We start from the raw sequence: 23,901 nt of genomic DNA, 5'->3' as shown, positions 1-23,901 counted from the left end.
AGCGCCCCCAGCCCGCGCCGTGGGCCGCCGCCGGAGGGGTGCGGGGGCGCCCAACGCCGCCCAGGCCGCGCTCGCTGCTGCCGCCGCCGCCGCTACCGCTAGCACTGCTGCTGCTGCTGCGCTCCGCTCTTCGTCGGCGGCCGCCCAGGTCGGCGGCAGCTGATTGCAGTCGTGAGCTCGCGGGGCGGCGAGAGTTAAGAGGAGGTGTTCGCGGCGCCTTCTCTCTCCCCAGACACACACCCCCTTTCTCCTGGCCTTCTGCGAAGGGTTAAAAAGACAAAAACTGGGCTGAGTTCTCCAGTCCGCCGTCTGCTGGCGCGAGGAGCAGTAATCCGTCCAGCACCCGAGGGGCAGCGGCGAGGAGGCTGCGCTGGGACCAGGTCCGCGGGCCGGCGAAGAGCTGGGCGCCCGCGGTCGTGCCCGCTCTGCAGGCCCCTTCGGAGAGTCCGGGGGCGGGCGCGAGTCCGGCGGCGGCGACGGCCGCCGCAGCCCCCGGCGGCGCGCAAACGCCCGCCGCTGCCGAGCCCCCGGCGCGCCGCCGGCTCGGGCTTTGTGCAGAGGGGACGAGTTGGCGGCGCGGGCTCCCGGCGCCTTCAGTGGCTGCGCCGTCCGCGCTCTGCTGCGGCGGCGTGAGCAGCGGGGGTCGCGGCTGCGGGAAGCGCTCCCGGGCCCGGGAACATGGTCCCCGCTGGCTAGCGGCGGCGGCAGCGGGATCCCCGCGCTGGGCGCCCACCGTCTTCTCCTCGCGCCGGGCTCGCGGTGTCGCAGGCGGCAGCCACGCAGACTGCTCTCTCATCCTTTTGTCCTTCAGTCAGAACGTGAATGTACTGCTGACGCATACTGTTCTGGGGAGAGGATCAGCGTGATGCGGAGCTCTGTGCATGAACACCGCTCCCTCCGCCGCCGCCTGCCCGCGAGGGGTTAACGCGACGCCTTCCAGCACTGCGCCCCGCGCCCGCTCGCGCTGCCCGCTGCCTCCGTTCTCCCCTCCTCCCGCTCCCTTTCCCTCCCCCAGCCCGGGTCCGCTGCCTCCCCACCCCCGCTGGACGCACGGAGCGGGCTGGGCGAGCGGGCGAGTCGGAGTGAGCGTCAAGTGCGGGCCCGCGCGAGTTGCAGGCGTTCGCAGCTATTTTGGGCCAGCCGGAGCGAGCGGCTGAGCGGCCGCTGATAGGCTGGGCGGGCGTGGGGCTGCGGCGAGAGAGCGCGCCCTCGGGCCGGCTCCCGGCCGCCCAGCGCCCCCTGGCTCCGGGGCGGTGGGCTCGGGTCGGCTGGCCAGCCCGTGGCGGAGCTGCGGCACTTGCCCTGCTTGCTGTTGGAACCGCAGCATCCTCACCCCGCCGAATGCTGTCGGGGCGCGTGGCCTCGCGGCGCGGGCGAGGCGCTCCAACTCGGACCTCGGGGGCGGAGACGGAGCGCCAGGGCTTGGCTGCTGTACTGCTCCCTGCCTGCCTCCCTCGCGCTCTTCCTCACCTCCCAGGCTCTAGCTAGGGCTTTTACTGATAGTTTTCTTAATGAGGGTTGCGGAGGCGGGAAACAGTGACAGGAAAGACCCAAATGCAAGGAGCTGAGGGAGGGGATGACAGCCTGGGAAGGATTGGGTGAAGTCCCAGAACCTGTGGCGCGACCTGTTCATTCACGGAGCCGCATCCTGGCTTTCTGTGTGGCGCTTTGACTCTCTCCCGATGGAGGGGGGAGGGGGCGCCCGCAAGCTTCACCAGCCCCTCTCTTCCTGGGACTGCCTGAGCAGAGCCAGGTCGCAGCCTAAGATTAGGGTTCTTGCCCATGCTTCTAGCCATGGCAGAGCCCAGGGCATCTGAGAAGGAATTGGGGCCGCCTTTCCCCACCTTTCTCCGCTGAGTGGGGTGGGACCGCATGGCTCACCGTGCCTTCTTCGGAAGTCTGCCTCCAGACTCCTCTGTCCCGAACCCTCTCCCCTGGGGTGGAGTAGTTCTGACACACTTGCCTGTGTAGAAGGAGGTCTTGGCTTCCCCAATTCTCTGGATTCTACCACACCCAACCCTCAGTACCCTGCACTGCCCAGTCACCTGAGCCTCATTCAACGTGTATGGGGTTCTCACAGTCATAAAACCGTGCCATTGTGGGCAGTGGATTCCCTGTTTTGTTTGTTTTTTTCTAAGATCTTGGCTGCTTGTATCTGTAGACCAGTCATTAACGTTTATGGAGCCCAAGCTGTCACCTGGTTCATGAATGGGTCAGATAGGCTGCAGGCTGGTACCATTGTAAATGGAAGAGTGAGTCCTGGCAGGTCTCATTTATCAAGCAGCTTGTATATGGAAGCGATCCCTTAAGGAATTCCCCCCCAAAAGTCAAGAACTTGGATTTCATCCATCCACTTCAGGGAGAACTTCCTGAGGATTTGCAGTCGTCCATCTGTAGTCCACTCAGGGGCTGGCGTGCCAGGATTGTCTCCATTTCACAGATGAAGGTCCTTAACTGAGGCAGGCTGGTTGCTTGCTGAAGGTCATGCAACCAGAAGGTCTTGGAGCCAGAGTTTCAATCCAGTCTTCATTTCAAGTCCTGAACCCAGTATTTTTTTTTCTGTCGACAAGAATATCTGCTGCGTCTGCTTAGCATAAATGGTGGAAGCAAGGTGAGGAGCGTTGCAAGGTGTAAGAAGGGCTGAGAAAGTGCGTCTGTTCTTTTCTGAGGAGTGGGCAGGGAAAAGGAATGGAGGTGCGTGGGGCCCTGGGGCCAGGAGGCTGCCGGCAGCGCTGTGTGCTCCACACTCCAGCTCCGGCTGCTCACAACCGCACTCCTGGAGACCCCAGCCAGGTTGACGGCACCTGCTAGGGAGCAGCTCCCCTGCTCACCACAGCCGCTGTGGAGCTTGGGCTCTGGGCAGCTCCATCAGCTGCACAACCCACCAGGTGCAGGAAGTTTGGGCCGATGTGAATCAAACCAGCACTTTAGCGATCAGGTGACCTCACAGCACATTCTTGAGATCTCTGTTAATGAGGGCGGATATGCCCAGTCTGTGGATGCAACTGCTTTGCCCTGTGTAAGCCAACTGGGTCAGGGAGGCACCTGGAAACATGCACTCCATGGGAGGCTGTGAGTTGCCATCTCTGTGCGTGGTAACCCAAGTCCTAGCTAGCTGGGCCCTGCTGATTCCCACAGCCCCTGGATCTGACCACTTCTTCATTTCAACTGTTTCCATGTATCGTCCCGCCTATAAGATGGGAAGATGAAGGCTTTCCGTGTGCCTCAGATGAAGCTGAGAGCAGCCAGACTGGGGTCAGGTTTGCATCAGGGGTACAGGGGAAGAGATCCAGCCCTGTTTCGGGATTGGGATTGCTGAGTCCCAGTCCTGTTCCTGCCACAGATTAGCCATATGATAGACCCTAAGATACCCTTAAACCTGGGTTCCAGGTTTAAAAGATCAAGGAAATGGCCTCCAGAGTCGCAGCTCTCATGGAACCCGATTTCTGCCCCTCAGACACAAGGCTTGGTGATGAAAGTTGATACTTCTGGATTGGAGCCAAGTCTTGGAAACTGGCCACGAAGTTGAGGAGCGAATGCTTCTTTCAGTTGAGTCTAGGGATCCACAGTGCCAGCCCAAAGCAGATCAAGCTGTTTTCCCAGCCGCTGAAAAGCCGCCTACATCACAGAAGGTTAAAACTCAGAGGCCTCGGAGATGATCAGGGCTTAACTTCGTATCTCACAGATGTCATTAATGAAGCTCCGAGAGGTGAAAGGAGTTACCTACAGACACATGGCTAATTAAAATCAGAGTTTGTCCCTCTGAGCCCCGCCCCTCCGTCAACATGACATCGTATGAGTAATTGGCATTTAAACCTTGGGGCTTTCATGAAGATAATTCCAAATGCCTGTCTTCTCTGGTCTAACGTACCAGTGCTGGGTGGAGTTAATGGGTAGAGCTGGTTGGCTGTTCCCAGCCCTACTAGGAAATGGAAGAAATGGCCCTCTGAGAGACTGCTGGAGGATGGGGTCTGCACCCCCAGCCTGGACCACTGGGGACCTTGGGCTGGACCACTCCCCGTTGAATCAGTTTTCTGTCCCTGAGGCATTATCCCAAACATCCACTAGATGTCCGTAACGTCTCACAGGGCTCCATGCAAGTAGCAGGGTACCATCTTGCCTCCGGTAGGTTTTAGGGTCCCTAAAGTGAGGTCTGTCAATGGCAGGAACAGAACCCGAGCCAAAACAACAAAAGGGAGATTTGACAAACAAGAGGAAAGAAAAACAAGAGTCGGGAAAGTGTACTCAAAGAGAAGGAAAGATGTCAGAGGGTGTGTGTCGTACCCAGGGCCCCTCTGGGGAGGACCAGCCTTCCCTCTCTTCCGTCCCAGCTGCTGGTGGCGCCCTTGGACTCACAGCCACACCATTTCAAGCTCAGCCTCCGTGGTTCTCTTCCAACTCTTTCCTCTTTGAGACATAGACATTCACTCATCATTTGGGCTATGTCCTCCTGGTATAATCCAGCACGATTACCTCATTTCAGTACCTTTTAAAAAAAAAACTATTTTGGGGCCTGGCGAGGTGGCCTAGCAGCTAAAGTCCTCACCTTGCATGCTCTGGGATCCCATATGGGCTCCGGTTCTAATCCCGGCAGCTCCACTTCCCATCTAGCTCCCTGCTTGTGGCCTGGGAAAGCAGTCGGAGACAACCCAAAGCCTTGGGACCCTGCGCCCATGTGGGAGACCCGGAGGAAGTTCAAGGCTCCTGGCTTTGGATCGGATCAGCACCAGCCGTTGCAGTCACTTGGGGAGTGCATCATTGGATGGAAGATCTTCCTCTCTGTCTCTCCTCATCTCTGTATATCTGACTTTGCAATAAAAATAAATAAATCTTTTTTAAAAAAAGATTTATTTTTATTTGAAGGGCACGGTTGAAGGAGAGAAAGGAGTGGAAACAGATAGCTTCCATCCACTGCCTGTTCACTCCCTAAATGGCCACAACAGCCAGAGCTGGGTCCATCCAAAGCCAGGAGCTTCTTCATTTGTCCCATGTGGGTGCAGAGACCCAAGGACCTGAACCATCCTCTGCCGCTTTTCCAGACCATAATCAGAGAGCTGAACTAAAAGTAGAGCAGTCAGAGCACAAACTAGCACCTGATGGAATACATGTGTTGCAGGTGGAAGCCCAATCTACTAGGACACATAGAAAGCTTTTTCAATATCTTTAGCTTAGCTGTTCTTTATGTCTTCAAAGACTCATTTTCCAAATAGGGGTTTGTCACAGAGGCTGGTGCTCACACATGGTTACTGTGACAGACCAAGGTTCTAGTCTTGAGTATCTAGAAGCACATAAGAGAAACGAGAGGGTGTGTCTGCCAAGCAGCAGATAGCTCTTCACACACCTATACTTAGGAAGGGCAGAAGAGCCAAGTGTGAACCGTGTGACCACACAGCTCTTCGGCTGGGAGGGGAAGAGTGTCCTTGCTCCTGCTTTTCCCTGCAGTACCTGGTTCCTCTGTTGAACTCCCCCCTGGACTCCTGAGTCTTGCTTATGCAGACCCTGGAAAGCAGATCAAAGTTCTTGTGTCCCAAGTGGAAGACCTAAGTGAAGTTCCTGACTCCTAGTTTCATCCTAGGCATTAAGGCAGTTACCTCCATTTCCACCTCACAGGTGAATTAATAGTAACAGTGGGCGAGGGGAGGAGACACTTTGAGTGACTCAAAAAAAGCGGGCAGGGGCTGGCATTGCAGCACGGAGGGTTGATGTCCATAGAAGGTGGTGCTCACACACCTGCACCGCTCGCCTGGTGCAGGTGTTGTAGTACAGCACATTAGATGCCAGCATCCCACTTAGGGGCTGGTTCATGTCCCAACCACTCCACTTCCGATCTGGCTCCCTGCTAGAGGCCTGAGGAAGCGACAGAAGCTGGCTGAAGTTCCCTGCCCCCGTGTGCTGGACTCCGATGAAGCTCCTGACTCCTGGCTCTGAGCTGGCCCAGCACTGGCCACTGTGGCCATCTGGGGAGTGAAGCAGCAGATGGAAGAAGATTTCTCTTTGTTTCCCTCTGCCTCTCTCTCTTGCTCTGACTGACAAGAGAAACTGAGGAAGTTGGCTTCCCGTTATTTTCTGTTTTTCTTGATTTCATGTCTCTCTCTTTACATGATCTCTAGGATTGGAGCCCAAGGAGATCTTGAACATGGAAGCTTTTGCCAGTAATACCCAAGTGCGTTTTGGCGTTGTGACCAATGACTATTGTGTAACTAAGCGCGGAAATGTTGAGCTTTGTGTTCAGAGCCAGCAGGTAGAGGTGTACAACTGAGCGTTTTGAATAACATAGCTTTTCAGTATCTCAAACATAAACTAATAGTGTTAATCAAGAATCCATGCCTACAGTTGTAATTAGTGTTTTCACGGACACATACAATGTGTACATAAATTTATTCGTGTTTCGTTTGTGAACAATACTTAAGCTTCCCAAAATTGAGTTTTATAGAATGCATGAGTATGCCGTGGTATTTGAGTGTGTGTGTGCACACACATATTGGCAAGTATGAGGCATCAAGACAAAAAGGTCCACATCACAGCTCCACCTGTTTGCAGACTCTGTTTTACAGGTTAGTTCTTTAGAGCTCAGAAAACTAGGATTCAGAAAGAACTCGGCTTGTATCAGAGTGTTACTAGAGTTAAAGCAAGAAAGAGAAACCACAGTCAATCTCCACAAGTCGTTAGAGTAGCAGCACCTTTGCCTTTGCAGCGTGTGAAGGAGAGCAGGGGCTGTTTTGCTCAGTCGTAGAATCTCCCTACCAATCGTGCCCTAAGCCCACTTGATCTTGACACTTCGCCTAACTCTAAAGATCTCTTTAAAGATTTGTTTATTTGAAAGAGTGACAGAGCAAGAGAACCTCTAGTTCTTCATTTAGGCAGAAGATGTTTTTCGTCATTGTTTTTCATTTCTTTAATTTTTATTTTGGATTTTGAGTTTTATGGCACAATTCCGTAAAGTCTGTGATTCCCTCTCCGCTAAATTCCCACCCCCCTGACTGAATTTCTCCATACTGTTACAGTAGTATAGTCCTTCATAAGGAGTTACTGTTTTTCATTTTTTAAAAATTGGGCGGCAATTTTTAGGCTTGCAGACAGGTCTGAAATAGTACCCAGGTGTCATGCATTGTCCCTCACCCAGCTCCGGCTGACGCTAGCCTCCTGCTAACCATTGAACATTTATTCAAAACCAAATCTATTCAGGAGACAAGTTTTTACTCTTGCCCCCTCCAGGCTTTTCTCCATAGCAACCGAGGGATTCTTGATGACGTTATATCAGATTATGTGACTGGTCTGCTTGAAATGCTCCATCCTTGCCTGTATGGTTGCAGCAACACCCGACGACGGCTTGACATTGCCCACAGGCTAAGCCTTCCTCCCCGGCCTGTGAAGCATCATCATCCTCCTTTTGGCTTTGGCACATCAGCTGTACTAATCAGCTTTCTCTTCGCAGGATGCTCTTTCTTTCTTTCTTTTTTTAAGGTTTTATTTCTTTATGGAAAGTCAGATATACAGAGAGGAAGATCTTCCATCCATTGATTCACTCCCCAAGTAGCTGCAATGGCTGGTGCTGAGCTGATCAGGAGCCAGGAGCCTCCTCTAGGTCTCCCACACAGGTGCAGGGTCCCAAGGCTTTGGGCCGTCTTCCACTGCTTTCCCAGGCCACAAGCAGGGAGCTGGATGGGAAGTGGGGCCACCAGGATTGGAACCGGTGCCCATATGGGATCCTGGCACATGCAAAGTGAGGACTTTAGCCACCAGTCTACTGTGCCGGGCCCTTGCAGGGTACTCTTAAGCTGATTCTTCTCATGAGGCCTTTTGATCCCTCTACCTCGAATATTCCCCCACATCCCTTCGGGCTTTACCCAGCTAGCTTCTTCTTGAGCAGCTTTTACAGAGAGACTTTCCATGACTACGTGTTCTCAAGCAGCCCCAGCAAGTGTGATCACATCACCTGGCAGCATTCAACATTATCTGAAGTTACCATGTTTAAGCTCATACTTGTTTGCACGTTTATTTCACATGTCATAAAGACAGAGCCTCCATCCTGCCTTGTTTCCAACACCAGGGTGACAGGAATGAGTTCATTCTTGACAGGAGCTCAGATCTCCCTGATGACATGTGCTTGGACCTGGACCTTCTCTGTTTATGTTGTTTGAAAAGATACTGGGAGGAACCAGTGCAAAGGCTCAACAGGCTGATCCTCTGCCTTGTAGCACTGCTATCCCATATGGGTGCCTGTTCTAGTCCCAATTATTTCACTTTCAGTCCAGCTCCCCACTTGTGGCCTGGGGAAACAGTGGAGGATAAACTCAGGTCCTTGGGTCCCTGTACCCATCCATGTCAGAGACCCGGAAGAAGCTGCTTGCTCTTTGAATCAGCCATTGCGGCCAGTAGGGGAACAAACCAGCAGATGGAAGGTCAATCTCTCTAACAATATGCCCTTCAAATTAAAAAAAATAATAAGTATTAAAGAAATGAGGGAGGGAAGAAGGAAAAGAAACTAGGAAATGGAAAGGTAGATCTTGGTATTTTCGTGGCCCTCCGTGCCTTAGAATCACTCCCATGCTGCCACTGGGTAGAGTCACAAAGCCTGTGGATGGAGGAGAAGCTTAGCTATTTGGGGGCACACACCTGGGCCTGCCCCTATCCATGTCTTGCAACTTGTTTAATTTTGCTAAAGTGCACTTTCTCCAAAGGGAGTGGAGACTGTTGAGCCTGAAGTAGGGAACACCAGGACAGTGCGATCAAATGCTTTAAACATGACTGCACCAATGCTTTTTGCTAATTAAAGAATGCTAGACCAGTCACCACTAGCAGCAGTTAAAGATGCCCCATTCCCTTGCCTCACGGAGACCTGGGTGAATTTAAAGGCGACTATTAATGTCCCCCTGAGAGCCTGAGCTGCAGCCCTCAGCTGGAGTAGGTGGGCAGGCCACAGCTTCAGTCCACCTCTCTGGCCTGGGTCCTCATCACAGTAACTGGATAATGAACACTTCCATCCAAACTCTCCATTGAAAGTGAGAGACAAGGAGCCACGTGTGACTCTCACTGGGCTTGCTTCTCCAGACTGACACTCACGTCCTTGTCCTTTTGCCTTCCACATTCTTCTTTTTTTAAGTTGATTTATTCATTTGAAAGAATAGATGGGGGCCCGGCGGCGTGGCCTAGCGGCTAAAGTCCTCGCCTTGAAAGCCCCGGGATCCCATATGGGCGCCGGTTCTAATCCTGGCAGCTCCACTTCCCATCCAGCTCCCTGCTTGTGGCCTGGGAAAGCAGGAGAGGACGGCCCAAAGCTTTGGGACCCTGCACCCGCGTGGGAGACCCGGAAGAGGTTCCTGGTCCCGGCATCGGATTGGCGCGTACCTGTCCGTTGCGGCTCACTTGGGGAGTGAATCATCGGACGGAAGATCTTCCTCTCTGTCTCTCCTCCTCTCTGTATATCCGGCTTTCCAATAATAATAAAATCTTTAAAAAAAAAAAAAAAGAAAGAAAGAATAGATGGGAGAGACAGAAAGGGGGCTTCCATTTGCTGTTCACTTCCTTTTTTTTTTTTTTTTAAGATTTATTTTATTTTTATTACAAAGTCAGATATACTGAGAGGAGGAGAGACAGAGAGGAAGTGGAGCTGCCAGGACCAGAACCAGCGGCCATATGGGATCAAGGCGAAGACCTCAGCCACTAGGCCACGCTGCCGAGCCCTGCTGTTTACTTCTTAAGTCCCAGCAAGACCTAGGAACAAAGTCCAGGTGGGTGGCAGGGACCCACGTACGTGGGCCATCACCTGCTGCCTCCCAGGTGCATCAGCAGGAAGCCGGATCATGCTGGACTTGATCCAGACACTCAGAGGGGATGAAGACACCCCAAACCCACAGCAGCCTAACCCGCTGTGCACCAGCACTGCCCCATGACATGGTTTTTCATGCTGTAACTCAGTTTTCTCCCACATGAGTGTGTCTTAGTGATTTTTTTTCTGTTTTAAAAGAAAAAGTCACTGTTTAGTACTATTCTAGGGTCTTGACTGACCAACTCAATGCTTCCAAAGAGAAAGCTAAGCATCCAAAAAGTGTAACCAAAACATGTGCACCCAACAGAATTTCTAACTGGATTTAAGTCCTGTCCTTCATATAGAATTTTCTTTGTGTTTTTGCTGTTAACCTTAGATTGGGATATGTGTGCTCTTTGCTGTGAGTTCTCCTCACATCTTTCCCATGGTCCCCTCACTGTTGGAAGGTGTCAGTTTATAGCGCAGTGCTGTGTCAATTCCTCAGCCTTCTCCGTGTGGTCATTTGCCTTCTGGATCAGCATCTGTGGCCATCAAGCTGCCTTGCATAATTAGTTGATTGTTTTCCATTTTGTGCTGCAGCTCCAGCTCTGAGTGGAGTATTCCTGGTTCCCGCTGGTATGACCTCAGTTTACCATCCAAGTAACTGGGTTCCTCCTTGGATTCATTGGTCTTTCTGAAGCATTTTAGGGGGAGAGTTCTTAAGAATCCAAGATAGAAAGGTGGGCTCAGATTTTGTCTCAGTTGTGCTAGTATGACCGTCCCATCCCATCTGGTGTCGTAAGCCAAAGGACAAACAGAAAATTCTTTACCCCAGTGGTGGGATGCAGCATTGGGACACCAGGAGACCGGCCCTGAGCTCACTCTCTGGGCTTCCCCGTGAGTCATCAAAGAGCCGCTGGCTGGGTTGGCTGGCACCCAGCTTCCTGGATGCTGCATTCCTTGTTCATTATGATAGAGGAGTTTCTTCAGGAGTTGGATCTGCCAGCCGCTACCCTGCTCTGGCTTCGTGCTCTCAGCTGCAACTCTGACTCCAGTGGGAATCGCCAGGTATCTAGAGGATTGGGGGCCGAGTATGTGTGAAATAAAGAATCTAGGGCCTTGGACTCCTCTGTCAGATTTAGAAAGAAGAATTAGAATGTCCCTAATTCATTGATTGGTTAGTTGGCTTCTTGCTATGCATTTCCTCTGTCTTTTACTTGCTGTCTTTCTCACATGGAGGTCAGAATGTAGCCAGAATGGACACGTTTATTTCTTTTCAACCACGGGTAACACGGGTGACACAGCCACTGTGAGCCTCTCCTCCCATAGCCCAGCAGCCTCCATCTTTGAGTTTCTGCCTCACTGTGGCTCGCAGGTGCTTGCAGGGCACTGCTGGGAAGCTTTCATCCTGGGCTCCTGTAAACCAGGTCTTAACAGACCCTAGATTGAGATGACTTTCTCCAAGCAAGCTGCTGAGGCCCCAGCCATCGTGGGCAGCCAGCCCGGGACTTGGGGGTCCCTGGCTAGGGGGAGGTCCTGGTTCCGGATCATGTTTGCAGTGACTGTGGCCAGTTTGTGTGGCAGCCCAGCAAGGCTGCTTCATTGGTATTCCATGCACAAGCCGCAAGAAAAGCCCGTGAGGAGCCCTGCCAGCCATTACCTCTGAAAGGATCTTTTGTGTAAGTGAGCAGTGCCTGCGTCCCACAAGGTCCCCCCTCCCCCACCAGCCAGTGTCCGCTCCGGCCCAGCAACTCAGTGGTGCCTTCCTGCTGGCACCATGCCCTTGGGGATCCCGCCCCAAGAGATCACCATCTTGGGATCCTGGGCACGTGGGGCAGCTTGAGCGCTGTCCTTCCTGCCCTGGCCGCTGGCAGTCTGCCTTTAGATGCCGGTCAGTGGGATCCTCCCAGGCTGCATGTGTGCACCGCAGAGAGGAAGAAAGAATGTGAGTAAGGCCAGCCCATCCACCTCTCGGAGCCCTAGTCAGCAGGATGCAGTCTGGCGTCTGCCATGCTGCCCATCCTGCTGGAGCACCCCATCTCGGTCACCCACCAGGACCTGGGTGGGCCTGAGCTGTTCTGATTTCCTAACCAATTAAAGTCATCTTGGGCTCCTGTTGTCTGAAAAGAGACAGAAATGAGTCCCTCTCCTCCTGTGCAGTTGGCAGCTTCAGTGTGAAATTCTTGATCCAGTTGAGGCCAAGAGGCATGTCCTCTGTGATAGGAGGCCTGGCAACCCACCTCTGGCCCTGGGTAGCACCACCACCCCTGCCTCATCATTGGTAATGCCGCTTCAGGAGCTGGCTTCTGCTGCTGTTATCTTAGTCTGTTCTGTCTCTTTCTTCTAAGGTGTGTTTGCCTAAAAGGCAGAAAGAGAGAGATCTTATCTGCAGGTTTAGTCTCAAGATGGCTGCAACAGCCAGGGCTGGGCCAGGCCGCAGCCGATCTCCAGGAGCTCCCTCTGCGTCTCCCACCTGTGTGCTACATGGATGGCTCAGTCACCTGCCCATCCCCTGCTGCCTCCCAGGATGTGCTGATGGGAAACTGGACCGCAAGTGGAGGAGCTGGGATGCACACTGGTACTGTGATAGGGGGTGTGAGTGTTCCAAGCAGGGCTTAACCCAGTCTGCCAGAATGCTCATTCCTGTGTCTGTCTCTTTAAAGATATTGTTTATCAGCACCAGCGCAGTGGCATAGCAGGCTAGTTCTCCGCATGTGGCTCTGCCATCCCAGGTGGGTGCCATGGCATTTGTGCCCCGGCTGCTCCACACTCTTTGTGACTTGGAAAAAAACAGAGGCTGGCTAGAGGCTGGCTCAAGTCCTTGGGCCCCTACACACATGTGGAAGATACAGGGGGGGCTCCTGGCTCATGATTTTGGATTGGGTCAGCTGTTGTAGTTGCAGCCATTTAGGGAGTTGAGCCTCAGATGGAACACCTCTCTCTCTCTGGCTTTTATTCTCTCTTCATTAAATCTGCATTTCAAGTACAAATACATCTTTTCAAACATTATCAGGCTGTTGCTATTATAACAAGTGTGATGGTGTTTGGGTCACCAGCATCGCAGACTAGAGCGCTAGTTTTGCAGGCACAGGGTCCCAGGCCACAGGGAGCTGGATGGGAAGTGGAGCATCCAGGACAAGAACTGATGCTCATGTGGGATCCCAGCACAAGCAAGGCGAGGATTTAGCCACTTAACCATTGTACCAGGCCCTTGGTTTTATTTTTGTTTTCCTTCTTGTTCTCCCATGCTTTTACTTTGCTGAAGCCATTCTTTTTTCTTTTTTAAACACCAAATAATAAAAAGTTCAGGATAAAAGGAAAGCTGTTATTCTTTCCGTCTTCCCTTTCCCCATTTATCCCTCCCCTCCTTCATGCTCCCAAATAATTAAAGAGAAGCTTCCAGAAGGGGCTTGTGGAGATGACATCACCCTCTTGCTCAGAGGCAGAGCAAGCTTACTTCTTCAGGTCCTGTATTTTTCCAGATAGTGTGGATCAAGCAGAGGAAATGAACTGTGGTCCTATTGATGGATCTTGTCCGGCTGGTGTATACATTTGTCTCTGTTGCCTGTTAATGCCATTTGAGTGCCTAAAATCCTTATTTTGTAAATCCATTTGTGTCGTAGGTTTAGCTCCCGATTACAGGATTAGCAAAGATTATAGGGCCCTGTCTGATGTCTTCTCCAAGCTTTGTATCAGATTTACAGCTATGAATTGAGAAATGTGTATACTGATAGAATGGAGACTGGAGGTGTAGGCTGCTGGACAAAGTGGGAAAAGGAGTGCTGGTGAAACATCACACTGTCAGCTTTGATGTCTGACTCAGAACCAGTTAAGAACCTACAAACCTTGACTCTGTCTGTGGACTCTCCAGCTGTGAACTGCCTGCCCTCTCTCTGCCAGATCAGCTTCCCACAGAGCCTGCCCTTCTGCCACCCTGACAGCTGCACCCAGAAGGAAGCCCTGGGCCAGGCTCCCGCCCTCCCGATGGCACGCTTTGCCAGGAGCGCTCTCCTGCCATCAGCAGTCCTGTGGTCCCCATCTTGTCACTTCTCATCACAGAGCTCTCCTGTTGTACAGTGAGGGGCCCAAGAGGCTGCCAAAGGGGACGGCGATGGGCTTGGGGCCAGAGCAACCCCTGCCGCGCCTTGTATTAATGGATCCAGACACCTTGTTTTGTTTTGCACTGTGGTAAAGAGTCGTGGGTCACTTTAGACCCTAGGTGTTTTATGCTCTGCAAGTGTAGAACATCCAAGCAGCTTAAATAATGAGAAGATGTGTCATCTCCACAAATTGTCTATGCAAAAGTAGGGCAAGCTGCAGGGGGTTGGTTTAACTGAAATGTGGCCCCAGGTTCTCTGCCATTGTCTGCCTGCTGCCACACCTGCCTTTGGTGGTTACAAGACGGCTGCTGGAGCTCCAGGTATCATGTGCTCATACGTGATATTTTACGGCTTTTTCACAACAACTCTTACTTTATGGCCTTTTCACAACCAAAGAATTTTCCCCTGCAGGGCTGTCAGCTGACTTTATCTGTATATAGATGTTGTGACCGCTCCTAAACTAGTGACTTGGGATCATGACGCAGGAGCCTCATCACCGCTTTGTTGTGGGGTGCAAGAGAGCTGATGCTGGACAGGTCTAGCATGTACTAAGGAGTCTTTCTGAACTAAGCTTGGTGATGGCAGTGCCCACTAGAAATTAGCAAATGACAAGTTCATGTAGCAATCCAGTCTGAATTAAAACCCTGAGAAATAAATGGTCATTTACCATAATGCCCATCCATTAAACTGAAGACCTATCTTCCAGCTTCCCTAGCAATGTAAGTTTTCCTAAGAGACATGCAGTGAATAACCTAGACACACTTACAATGCTACAGATACTCACCTTTTCCTGGCTTCTCTGTCCACACTCCATTGCTGCTAGGCCTCACCTTTCCTGGGTGTCTTAGCATTTGCCTCCTCACTGTCCCACCCAAGCAGTGAACAGAGGGTGAGGAATACAGACACACCAGGACCATGCTCAGGGGCTACCTGTCCTTGGAGTCTGTCTGCAGGAAGTCAGAGAGCAAGCGGGTACTGGGGAGGCCAAATTGGAGTGCCAGAGTGACGGAAGCCAAGAGAGCGAGCCCCTCCCTGTCATGGGCCTCTATGGGGGTTTGCAGGAGGGGGTGGAGGGGGGCGTGGTTACACAGCAAGGCAATACCGGCCCCTCTCGGGTTCCAGGTGATAGGTGAGTTCCTGACTCACAGGTGGGCAGAAAGGAGTATGTGGGTGGGGGAGGCGTGGCTTCCAAGCTCCTGACCCTGAACTACCTGCTTAAGACCACAACACCACCACTGCCACCGAGATGATTGACTGTATACCAAAGATTGGTAGGGCCTGTGAGTTTGGAAAGGAACAGTAACACCTTGGTGTTTGTTAGCCTCTAACAACATTAACATTTCCTTTGAGTATGAAGGTAGGGAGCAGATCCTGGAAAAAGTCATATGTCTGTGATTTTTATCTCCCAGAAAAGTCAGATATTTTTACATCACAATAATTGCAGGAACCTCAGAATACTCTTTATTCTTATCAGTGCTTGAAAATTATAGTAATTTTGAGATCTGCTAGATCTTGTTATGTAGTATATTAATATAAAAAGCACATGTATATACTATATTTTGATTCTAGTAGGCTTTAAGAAGTATTTTCCTTTTCCTAGCTGTGTTTTAGTATAATTAGTTTCCCTCTGCAATCTTACATATTTTACTTAATGTATTTGAAGATACTGTCTTATGAATGGCACATAAAGTAACTCCTGCCAGGCAGCGTTTTCTTGAGTCACAAACAAGGGGAAACGATGGGGTCCTGCTAGCAAGGAGAGGCGGAAGTGGCGCTCGAAGGGCGACCTGTGCCCCTTGCCGCAGCGAGCACCAGAGACGGAGGCAGCCGGAGTGCTGCCGCACAGTGCCATCCCTGCTCTGCCCAGTTCTCCTCACCAGCCTGTGCGCTTTTACCAGTGCAGGTACCACCTGGCCTGTCACGTCATTATGTCTTTCACCCTGGCTTTTCAGATACAAAGTGTTTGAGAGACCACCTTGAATGGAAAAGTACCTCTTGCAGTAAAGGAAAGGAACCCTTAAAAATGAATGCATAGAATTCAGAGGGGTGTCGCTGAATTCTGGCTAAATCTCACTTGCCAGCAAGACCCTGTCTCTGGTTAAAGAGATAGTGAAGACAGATTAGCACCAAACTGGGACTGTCTTTAGTAAAATCGGAGTGGAGAGGTCATTGAAAAGGGAATAACTCCTCAGAGTTTTGTTTTTATTTTGCACCATCACGGAAATAATTCCATTCCTATAGGGAAACAGCTTCACGGTCGACTCCTTCTGTACGCTGGTGGCCCTGCCCACAGAGGACGTGAGGTCAGGGTGCCTTGCATTTGTTATTAACACTTAGCCTGGAACAGCTCCTGTGCTTCATACAGCACGTTGGGCTGGGGCAGGCTGCGGGCTTTCTGCCTTCTCTCTCCCCCAACCCCCTTTCAAGTCCACTTTTAGAAAGGGTAGACTTGCCTTGGCCTGTCTCCATCCTATGACCATCAGTTGATCTCTGATCCCTGAACGTGCCCAGGCATTGGTCAGGAGAAGCCCCTGACACAGCCTCAGAGCTCAAAAGGATGGAAATTAGGTAAGTTTCCTAGTTTCCCAGAGACCTGTTCCGGTATTCATCTGGCCTTGCTCCTTGCTGGGAGGCGAGGAACATACCCTGTGGGGGGAGAGGACCTGAGTGTGTAACTAGCACCGCAGAGCCAAGGATTAGAATGAGGGTTCTGAGAGCTGAGGCGTAGAGATCTTAGCCCATCCCCGTGGCGAGATGAGGACGCAAAGCCAAAGAAGCCCGCAGCTTGTCTCCTCTCCCCTGTATGGCATGGGCCTCGGACGTTCGTTCGTTCGCAGCCTTCTCTCCTGCTGCCCGCCAGAACATCCAGGCTCCCTTCCGGCACACCCTTCTGATCCTTCTTTCTCCTCGCCTTCCTGTTCTTCATCTCATTTCACCTCTCCAGAGCTGGCCGGGCCAGAGCAGCTGCACATTTCTAGCCCCCTGTTAGAGGAGACTGAGTCCTCACCCCTGCTTCCTGGCCCTTGTAGAACCTTTGTGTCCCAACTCGTGGTAGAAGGGGAGATGCCCATTTTGGTAGTGGCGCTTTTGCTTACAGCACCAGGGATGAGAAAAAGCACAGCCCTGTAGAGTCGGGACGGGGAATGGGATGCAGCAAACGCTTCCTTCTGTCCTGAAGATGCTCTCACCAGTGCTGTGGGCTCTCTTCCCCATTCTCTCTGGACCCGGGGGAATGTGCGGCAGAAGCTCAGAAAGGGTGGACCACAGCTGCAATTTCCAGGCCCCAAGGTAGGATTGGCAGCACTTTCTGCCCTTAACTCAGGAAGCTCTGTTGAGGAGAGTCTGTGACACTTGCTGGAGGCTTCTGCCGAGCTCCTGGAGCTCTCTGTGGTATGCGTGTTTCTGTGTTGCGTGGTGCTGCCTGTGTGTGAGAGCCTACCGCACTGTCCCAGAGCAGGCCTCCTGCCTGCCGCCTCAGCTGAGACACTTTCCTTAATGGTTTCCAAAGACAAATGTTGTTGTCTGTAGGTTAAGTGCTTCAATTAGCACTGATTGTAAAAGAGGGGGATGAACGGGGGCGGGGGGGCACAGCCGGTATGGTAGGAGCCTAGGGAATGAGGCAGGGAGGGAACCGAAGGGGGTCCCCGGAAGACAGCTGCTCGGCTGTGGCCTGGCCAGCTGCATGGCGGAGCATGAACACTGCCAGGAGCAGTGTGTGCCTTGGGGAAGGTGTGGGAGGCGTGAGGTGGGGGCCCGGGCTGCCTGTGCCCCTCGTCCCTGCCCACCCTCCTCTGCCTTTTTGCCTCAGAACCGCATAGTGACAGTCAAGAGAACACCGTCCCTGATGTGCGGCCCCTTCCAGCTGTTCCCCAGGCTGTCCATCTTGCAAAAGAGCAGATCCTTGTGGGGTGGGAGGGCGGAGTTGGCAGCAGGCATACAAGCCTAGCCAAACTCCAAATAACCAACCTCAGGTGTGCTGGCCCTGTTAGGCATTGCTGGGAGCTGCAACCAGAGCCGCTACCCTTCCAAGTCCGCTCGCTCCCCACTCTTGCCTTGCGCCCCTCTTTCTTTGACCCCCTTATAGGAGCAGACCTGCAGACCTCATGCTAGGGCATGTGTAGTGTGTGTGTGTGTTTAGAGGAAAGGAGTTAATAGAACAAGGGAGAGTACTCAGCTTACCACCTTCTTTTCTGAAGTTTCCATAATCAACAACGGACAAAGTGCCTTTTTTGTTTTGGTTTTGTTGTTGTTATTTTGCGTTTTTTTGTGGGGGGAGTAAGATTTGTTTTATTTAATTGAAACAGAGAGGGGAGCATTTTCTGCTTGCTGTTTACTCCCCAAAAGGCTGAGTGGCTAGGGCTGGGCCAGGCCAAAGGCAAGAGCCAGATGTTTCTCAGGTGCAGGAGCCCAAACACTCAGGCCAGGCTCCACTGTCTTCCCGGGTGCATTTGCAGGGAGCTGGGTTGGAAGTGGAGCGCATGAACAGAACAGCGCTCATATGGAATGCTGGTGCCACAGGTATCAGGCTTAACTTGGTATGCCACGTCACTGGCCCCAAGACAGGATATTTACAAGACCATTGTTCTCTGACAATTTTACCTTCGTTTTTATATCCTTGATAGAAAATTGAGTTCTTCCAATAGGATCTGTAGAGTTCCATCTCCCTTGATTCCTTCACTCACCCTTTTTCCCAGATAGCCCACCTTACACTTACACTTGGACACATGAACAAAAGAACAGCTTTGCAAGCCTTGCCTTCACTGCTCTCAGCAACTCACTTGAAATTTCTTGGCTGGCAAACCATCCAGAAAGGCCCTCGTATTCCATGGGAGTGTGAAGCCATGGGAGCCGGATCTCCAGTGAGACGCGCGTGTCTGTCCCTCAGCAGCCTCACAGCCCCACAGTCCCACAGTTTTGTCCCTGGAACAATCCAAAGAAGACAGTCTTTAGCCTCAAGTTGCAGGCTGTCATGTCCGTGATCCCTCACACCCTCTTCCCCTGGTCTTTGGGCTCAGATTCCTCTTCCGTGGTGCTTGTGGCCTGTTGATTCACTCGCGGGGCTTCGGCCCAACTCCTTCTCTGCATTTCCAGGCTGAGGAAGAACATCCTGTCCTGGGTCCTTCCGCCTTCTGCTCTGCCTCCTCTCCATTTTGCGTGTCCCTGTCTGGACCTGTTTGAACTGTGCTCATTTCAAGGCATGTGTGCCTAAGGTCAGTGGAGATACAGATCAGAGTTTGCAGGGGTAGCGCCAGGCCTGCTCTTTTGGGGACCTACCTGTGTGCTGTGCCTATAGGGCTCCCTTAGCCCTGGCATGGGGAGCTGTCTCATCTCCACAAAACATACCTAGTCCCTCCTGGCAAGGCAGATTTATGTGTCTTCCCTTGGGCTGCCTTCTGCCAGGGAGGTCCTCTGAGCAGAACGCACCCACTGCCTATTACTATGAATAGTCGGCTTGTCACCGGCTCCCAAGCAAGGGGAGAAATGCCTGTCGCTCACAACGCAGAAAACCATTTCCCCCATCCCAGAAAATCCCAAGGCCCATGTTCAGAAACCAGCCGTGCCATCACAAGATGGAAGTGACCCAACTCAAGGGCATCTCATCGCAAGATGGCGCCCGGAGGCCGGGGCTTACTGCACATGGTGCCGCCAGCAGGGTGGAGCAGCTGGCAGAGACTGTGTTAGCAAAGAGCAGGATTCATGGGAGCAGGTAAACAGTGTTCACTGCGTGAGCAGCCCCTGGGGTGACATCCCCTCATGTGGGCTCTGGATGAATGGAGGTGTACTGCTGGGAGACTGGTGCAGAAAGTGGGGTCCCCGTTAGGTGGAAGAAGGCAGACGGGGAACCTTCCCGTGTCCTCGCCTCTGCTGAACGCTGGGACTGCTCATTTGATGAGGGAGTCTTTTCTCATTTAGTGTTTGAAGCAGCCCCCTGAGTTACATTCTGGTTAATGAGAAAAACGGAGATCGTGTTGTTTCCAAATTGCTCCAGAGCCCCAGTCTTGGGCCAGGCAGGAGATGGCTTAGGTGAGGAGGTTTCCACTAGACGCCCCCCAGCAGCAGAACAGGCTCCTCCCGGAAGAGAAGCTGCCTGAAGCTCTTCTGGCAGGTGTCAGGGAGGACATCCACAGTGGGGAAGGAGAGGCAGACGACCTTGGCTGGTGGGGAAAGTGTTATGGAATTCCCTGGGGCTTTCTGAGGGCAGCAGGAAGCACAGCGGGCTATGAGACTGGGAAAACAGAGCTGAGCTGCCGGCAGGCTGTGTCTTCCACTCGGGCTTACAAATTACAGGCCACTTATGCTGGGCTTTAGCCCGGCGCCCTGTGTGTACAACTGAGCTGTCTGAACCATCTCCCATCCTGGCAGCTTGTCCTGTCAAGGCTGCTGGGCCTGTCTATCTCTGCTGTTTGAATCCACTTCAGGCCCCAGCTTTGAATTCCACCCAGGAATGGGTCTCTTGAAAAGGCCTCACGTTCCCCGTCGGTGCTGTCTTGCGCTCAGCAGCCTCCGCTGGGGGCATGCAGCCAGCACTGGCCTCCGCGCCAGCGATGTTGCCGAGGCCCGCGAGTGGATCTGCATGCTCACACCGCAGCCTGATCGATGCCTGTCAGAGCACAGCATCGGAGTGACAGCTGCATGCCGTGCTGTTTGCTGAACACAGCTCGTCCGTCAAGGGAGATCAGACCGTATCCATCTCCTTGTCCACAGCCTGGCTCCGTGGGCTGCGCCTGGAATGCCAGTCTTGTGTCCCACCCTCCTTCCATGCCCTGTACATCATTGCCCTGGGGAGTCCATAGCATGAATGGATCCCTTGGGACAGAGCTACAGTCTATAACATTATCTGAAGAGGTCAACAGGCAGCCCTGACCTTTGAGGCTTCTTCCAACATTGTGCACATGCCTGTTGTGTAGCCGGTGCTGCCTAAAGCATTCAGAACTGACAACTAATTTCCTGGAGTTGATTGCTTTAAAATTAAGCACAAATAAGATGGATTTAATAAAACTGTCTGCAGTGGACAGTGAGTCGAGCGTAGCAGCTGGAGTGAGAGTGTTGTAGACAATCCGGTGGGCTTGGAAGGTTTTGTTAGGGAGTTTTAAGGCTTCCATAACTGACAAGGAGATACGTTGGCAGAGGTTCCATGTTTGTAAACCGCTGGGCTGTATGAAACTCTCACCCCGTGTCTTGGCAGGAAGCCAGTTCACTGCCTCTCTTTCCTCTCCCAAAAGTCTCTTTTATCCTATACAAGCCCTTACCTGACCTTCAAGAACCCACTCGGCAGCCAGCAGCCACTGCAGCCCTGTGTGCCCCAAGGCTGCCGGCTCCAAAGCAAGGAGCTCTGCCCTGCTCCCGCCTGTCAGCCTGGGCAGGTGACTGCCGTCTCTTGCCTGCCTTCCCACCAGGGCCCTGAACAACACCCAAGGTTCATAGGAGACTGTTCTAGGAAACCAGATCTGTTAGAAGGTTTTCTCCCCCAGTACCTAAAGGAGTATAGAAAACATTGTTGTTCTAAAGACGAAGGTCAGATGCCGGCGCAGTGGGGAAAGAGGTCCAGCCAGGAGCAAGAGAAGCGAGGTTTGCTCTCCCTGGGAGGGTTCTGGGTGCACAGTGGCTCCTCCTCCGCTGGTCCTCCAGCAGTGCCCATGCTTGGGGTCAGACCCTCCCCAGCACTGCACAATGCCCTGCTTGAGCGAGCTGAGGTCTCCTACAGCAGTCAGAACTTTATTGCCCCCATCCCAGAATGTCTGTACAAGGAGAGAAAGTAAAACATGGTCATGGGAACTGCTGGTACAAAGGGCAGCATCTCCAGCACCCCGAGCACTGGCCATGCTCTTGTCTACCTTCCCATGCCGCCAGTCAGCACTAAGGCAGCTGTCTCAGTACCCAGAGGCTCCCAGGCTGTGGCCAGGAGTAGCTGCAGCAGCCAGGGCACAGGCAGGCTCAAGCTGAGCTCCTCCTCTGACCTCAGCCTTAATTAATGCCTTACTCAGGGCAATCCCTCCAGTCCCCAGAAAGGCTGGGACCTCACCCTCCAAGTGCAAGCCAGAGTGGCAGAGAAAGTCCTGCTAGTGGAGGAACAGGGATGCAGGGCAGCAGGGCAATGTTCTCTGAGAGTGTTGGTGACCTAGGGCTCCCTGGCAGGTCGGGATGTGCCTGGAGGGAAGCAGGAGCCCCGGCTCCTGGCCCTGCCCAGGTCCCCGCCTCCCACACACGTTCTGCGCAGCACATAGTTATGCCTTGCACGGAGGTTGGCATTAGCACTGGTTCAAAGTCTCCAATCATTTTCGCTTTTTCATGCAGAATGCCTGACCCCTTGACCAAAGAGCTTTTAAATTCTCCTCCCTGGCGCGCGCGTTCGCTCTCTCTCTCTGTCTCTCTGTCTCTCTCCCTCCCTCCCTCCCTCCATATCCCCCCCCCCCCTTAGTCCCTCTTTCTGCCTGGCCTCAGGCTTGATCCAGACTTGTTGATGAGGCTCAGCTTTCCCTCCTGCACATGAAGCACTAAATCTTGTCTGCCTGCCTTGCGACCCACCATCATTTCCCGAGCTCACCTACGCCCATGAATGCTTAATTTAAAACTTCTGCTGCCTCTCAGCAGTTTGTAATTCTGGGGCTGATCTCTACAGAGGAAACAAAATGGGCTGATGAATGTGCTCAGGAAGGTGAGCAGAAAGCCACGGGCAGCTGCTCTGTGGTGTGGGGCCTTTCTTAACCGTTTAGTGTAGTAAGATGGATATCGCCTTACAGAGTGACTCCAGTCGGATGGATATCTGCCTTGTCCAGCTGCCTGCAGGCTGCTTATGAAGTTTAAATTTCCACATCTCCTTGGCAATAGATTCTGCTGCCTTTTCCATTGTCTCTTTCAGTAGGGGAAACCAGATCTAGTTCTGGTCCACAAATACAAAAAGATACCCAGTAGGGGCCCTGGGGGCTGCAGGGCAGGAAGGCCAGCAGAAATAGGGCCACCCTGCTGCTCTACCTTTCCCAGGCCTGGTCCCTCTTCCAAGAATTTCCCCTTCCACCCCCTTTCTCTTTCTTTTTTGTGAAACGTTTCCTTTATTTAAAGGGCAGACAGACAAAGGGAGAGACACAGAAAGAGTTCAGGCTGTCACTGTGTGTCTTCTTCCCATCCCTCTCCCCCAGCCAAGACTGGACCAGGATGGCAGGGAGTCTGGTCCACGTCCCTGCCCTGCCTTCCTAAGATGATTCAGAGAAGACACGATTGACATGATGTAGTTTCATCGTGTTTTCTCTAGTAAATCTTGGACTCTCTGCAGACAAGAGTTGAGTTTTGTTTTTGTTTTTTCCTGCTTTTAGATCCACTGTAGTGCCTAGAACGCAATGTTTTTTTTTTTTTTTAAAGATTTATTTATTTTATTGCGAAGTCAGATATACAGAGGCGGAGAGACAGAGAGGAAGATCCTTCGTCCGATGATTCATTCCCCAAGTGAGCCGCAACGGGCCGGTGCGCGCCGATCCGAAGCCGGGAACCAGGAACCTCCTCCGGGTCTCCCACACGGGTGCCGGGTCTCAAAGCCTTGGGCCGTCCTCGACTGCCTTCCCAGGCCACAAGCAGGGAGCTGGATGGGAAGTGGAGCTGCCGGGATTAGAACCGGTGCCCATATGGGATCCCGGGGCGTTCAAGGCGAGGACTTAAGCCGCTAGGCCACGCCGCCGGGCCCGAACGCAATGGTTTTTTACTTAGTGGATGCCACATAACCATTTCTTGGTTGGTTGAGTACAATGAGTCCTTGGTCTCTTTACAGACCCTTAATGATTTTTATACATTTCAGTTGCCTCAGCATTGCTCTTCCCATTTTGAAGAATCCTAATCATTTTTGAATGTTTTCATCTCTTTCCTTAGCTCAACTGGGCATCCCCGACCCATCTGCAGCCCTGCTGTATCTTTCTAGAGATGTGTAACACTAAACCCTAGCCATCTTTCCTCACAATGTGCACTGCACTCTTCCAACTTGAGCCTGCATTTTCTGCCACTTGCCTGGCCTTGGCAGCAGGCTTTGCTAGGGAACTCTGGACAGCAGTGAGGAAGGTGCTGTCC

The 23,901-nt window shown here is 52.5% G+C and overlaps 1 protein-coding gene across 1 annotated transcript in view; it reads left to right on the top strand.

Annotated features, from left to right (window-relative positions):
• SND1 (staphylococcal nuclease and tudor domain containing 1) overlaps nt 1-23,901 on the top strand; it is a 383,215-nt gene that overhangs the window by 330,766 nt on the left and 28,548 nt on the right. The window lies entirely within an intron of this gene.

The sequence above is a fragment of the Ochotona princeps genome, chromosome 25 (genome assembly GCF_030435755.1).
Source record: "Ochotona princeps isolate mOchPri1 chromosome 25, mOchPri1.hap1, whole genome shotgun sequence".
NCBI classification, from domain to species: Eukaryota; Metazoa; Chordata; class Mammalia; order Lagomorpha; family Ochotonidae; genus Ochotona; species Ochotona princeps.
The sequence above is the reverse complement of the archived record's forward strand: the minus strand, read 5'-3'. Positions and strand labels throughout refer to the sequence as shown.